The sequence below is a fragment of the Pteropus vampyrus genome, unplaced genomic scaffold (assembly GCF_000151845.1).
Source record: "Pteropus vampyrus isolate Shadow unplaced genomic scaffold, Pvam_2.0 Scaffold283, whole genome shotgun sequence".
NCBI lineage: Eukaryota > Metazoa > Chordata > Mammalia > Chiroptera > Pteropodidae > Pteropus > Pteropus vampyrus.
In genome coordinates, this window is record NW_011889064.1 from 1839899 (window position 1) to 1844059 (window position 4161).

Below are 4161 nucleotides of genomic sequence, written 5' to 3' on the forward strand. Positions count from 1 at the left end.
TAAAAATCCTTGTCAAATTGATAAGTGAAAAATCATCTAGTGTTTGTAACTTGTGTGTTTACATATTTGCCACAGAAAGATGTTACACACTGAAAGTAGAGTGTTATTGCTATTTACTCCTTCTTGGTTGTATGTCTTGACATTGAGGTTTTTCATCTCTTTCAGAGCTGGGATTTTATGTTTTTGAACCGCTTTACCTCCCTCTTTCATTCTATTTCTTTAGGAATGAGCATGTATTTGTTTAATTGAATTGAATGAATTAAACACTTAATTCTTATTAGATTTTTAAGCTCTATGTTTGGTCCAGTTTCTTTGGTAAATCTTTAGATGAGGAGCACAGATGAACAATAGGAGACCTGTTTCCAATCCGTTTAGTCCCTAACTAGATGTGCTTCTTTGGGCAAGCCACTTTACCTCTCTGGACCTTCACTTATAAATGAGTGGGACAGTACCAGGTAATGTCTTAAGTATTATCTAGTTCTCACATTGTGTAGAAAAAAATTTCCTTCCATGAAGTTCCTTTGGAGGCAAACGGTTGGAATATTCCCTCCTACTCTGCTGCAAATATATACTGCCCTTTTCCAACATAGTGTCACCTCTTTGAGGCAGAACCTGCTTCTTTTCAGAACTGTGATTCATCTGTATGGTGCCATGAGCCCTAGAACAATAGCAGCAACGGTCATCCAAAAAGCACAGCCAAGACTTAAATGTAAAGTAGGTCATATTCTTTTTGTGTGTGTATGAAATAAAATCCTTTGAAAATCTCTTGAAAGCTAGGGAACTACTCACAGAAAAATACACATAAACATATACGCACAACATTTTAGGTAGCTCCTAATCCCTCGAAGCCTGTTATGTACTCCCTAGGAATCCATGAATCCTAGGCCATGAATATTTGATTTGGGGACATTAAAGGGATCCCTGGAGATTAATTAAATTATCAAAAAATGCTTCCTTCATATTGAAAAAGAGAGAAGCTAAATCAAATATTTATAGATTATTAAAACTTTCTTTTTAAAACTACACTATTATGCTTACTTGCTCATCTTTTAGAATAGAATGCAAACTCCTTACCACACATTATAAAGTTCTACATAGTCTGGCTCCTGCCCACCCTTGCTTTATCCTTTTGAGCCCCACCAGCCACTCTTTTGCTCTGGGAACACACCACTCTCTCCAAGTCACTCTCTTTCTGCTGAAGAGTCTCAGAGTGACCTGCTTCCTCTGCCCAGACCACTTCCCTGGTTGCTATCCTTCAGGCCTCAGTTCGACTCTCCCCCCTCATGAATGTGTTCCCCAACCACCTTTGCCTCTACCCTCAAATCATTCGCTAGCACATTACCCAGGGTTTCCCCTGTATGGTTGGTCTCATCACAGTCCTGACCAGTTTGTGTTCATTCGCTTATTGTCCTCTCTGCTAGAATGCTAGTCTCATGAGGGAAGGGGCCTTGGCTCTCAATTCTAACTGTATTCCCAGAGCCAGGCAGTGCCTGTACATATTGGCCATAGGCACTCAATTACCAATTGTTGAATGAATGATTAAACTTCAGCCAGGGATAGATTAAAACCTTAAGAGGGACTAAGTACTAAAGATTATAGCACTTCTCCTCCATATTTAATTCTAACTAAAAATGTTGGTGCTCCTCCCCCATATTTACCTCTAAAACCAGTACCAAAAAACCCATATACTTACATGTACTGAAGCAAAAAAAATCTTCTTTGTAGATTAATTATCTGATTTAAGATCTTGGAGGCCCTGCTTTGCTGGTGCCCTAAATATATAAACTTTGTCTGCTTTTGGGGAATCCAGGATTCACTCATTCCTTTAACATGCTGGAAGCAGTTTTAAGTTAAGCAAGCTTGTCTATGCCTAGAAAAAACCTTGCTGGAATTTTCATAGGAATTGTGTTAAATCTATAGATCAGTTTGGGAAGAACTGACACTATTATATTGCTTCTTATAATCCACGAATATAGTAAGTTGCTTTAATTATTTAAGTCTTTAATTTCATCAGCATTTTATAATTTTTGGCATACAGATCCTGTACATGGCTTGTTAGATTTATACCTAAATATTTCATATTCTTTGGCACAATTGTACATGGTATTGTTTTTAATTTGTTTTCACATGTTTGTCATTAGCATATATAGAAACTCTTTTAGTAGAACAAGGAGAAATGTACTCTTTACTGAGGTAAACTTGTATAATGTTAACCTGACAACAAACTATTTATTCTAATAAGCTATTTATTTTTACATTCAAGTACCTCCATAATGTGCCTCTAAACCTCCTAAATTCAACCTAATTCTTAATTGTTACACACAATCTACTACCAGTAGAAGTGTCTATTTGTCCTTCACCTCAATACACCTTATTCATTCCACCTCATGGTTACACTCATGCCATTTCCCCTCTAGAACAGTCCTTCCACTGAGCCCATTCACCCCAAATTAACTTCAAGGATGAGGTCAAAGGTCTTCAGAACATGCCTTCCCTGACAACTCCTACATTGCTCCTTTTCTCTGCCGATTCTTTTAATCAATACTGTATGCTGATCATTAATTTATTTTTAAATTAGTTTTAATGTTTTATTCCCCTAATTAGATGATATACTATGGTAACTCCCATAAGAGTTATCATAGCACCACATACATGGCAGGCCCTCCAATTTAATTGTCTAGATGTACAAAGGGGAAAGAGGTTTCAAGATGTGTCAGTTAAAGTAAGGCTACTGGAGCTGCAGCCTGTAAAGGGTACTCCATAAATTCTCACAGAGCCTTCCACCCAGGCAAGATCTCCTTCCTTCCCCCAAATCTCAACTATTCCAACTAAGCAGATTTGAGATGCGGATCCTTTCCAACTTCCCCTTCAAGACTGTTCTAAAACCAGCAAGTATATGGTTAGATTTTTAGAGGTTTACTTGAGCACAGATAATCCCATTGAAGCTGCAGTAACAACTCCTGGCCACCAGAGGACAGGGAGCAGCGAGAGAGATTGCTCCTCAGAAGTTTTAAAGAGGTCAGAGGCAGAAGCAAAACGTGGGCTTCCACACCTATGACTTTCAGGCTTTCTTATTGCCTGAAGTGTTCAGCAGTCGCCCATCCCCAGATGGGCTCCCCTTCCTCCTCTAAAAGATGAGCCGAAGTTCTCAGAGCCTTATCCTTTACCTTAAATGATTACCAGTAATGACCCATGCACTTTAGCTGTAGAATTTAAAGGCAAAAAAGGAATATAGAGATGTTTTATCTTTCTAATCCACCTCAAATCTGCTTCTCAGTTCTTGAGCCAATTTAAAAGTCCTTGAGGCAGTGTCCAAATAGACAATCCACAACAAAGATGCCTTTAGGGACCAATGTCTCAAATCCAGTACATTGCAAACTGAATATTTTCAGAGCTAGATTATTCCTACACATAAATTTTGGCTCATGGAGCAGTCCACTCGCAGTGTGCTTTTCCGTCATAAATCACATCTTTGTTATGTGATATCCACGTGAGTCCTCAGCAGAAGCAGCTTCATGCTCAAATGCTCAAAGAACACTAGAATAAAGCTCCGATTGTCCTGTCCAGTGATTCAAGTCCCGGTTTGTCACCACCTCAGGTTTCTAGTTTTCCAAAGTGAGTAATATAGTTTCAAAACAAAGCTATTTTAACTAATCCAAATAAAAAACGCACGAAATGTATGGACTTAAATCAACAGGGTCTGGCACCTCTGAAGAGGCAGTGAAACCCTGGTCTTTAAAGAGGATTTTGTGCTGCCTGATGTAGAAAACATTTCTAAAGAGAATTTTTGGCTGTTCATACACATTGGATTTGTAAATATAAGTGTAAGAAAACATAAGCAAAGTAAAATAATGAATGTTAGAAACATTCATGTGGGAGCTTTCAACGACAAAGACATCGATAGCTGAATGACAACATTAGTGTGATTTTTCTTAAAGTACCTGTAACTTCCCTTTCATAAAAGACGGCAGTGTCCTGCATTTTAGATTCGTCAGACGTTTTTAAAGGGTGATTGTAATTCTCTCAAATAATTGTTTGCGTTTCTTCACGCTGGTGAGGCCGCTGGAAAACAGCCCAAGGAGACGGAAAAGGCCCTATGTCTCGGTGCGGGGAAAACCCTTAAATACCTGTTGGGGCGCAGCGCGGAAGGCGCGCGGCGGG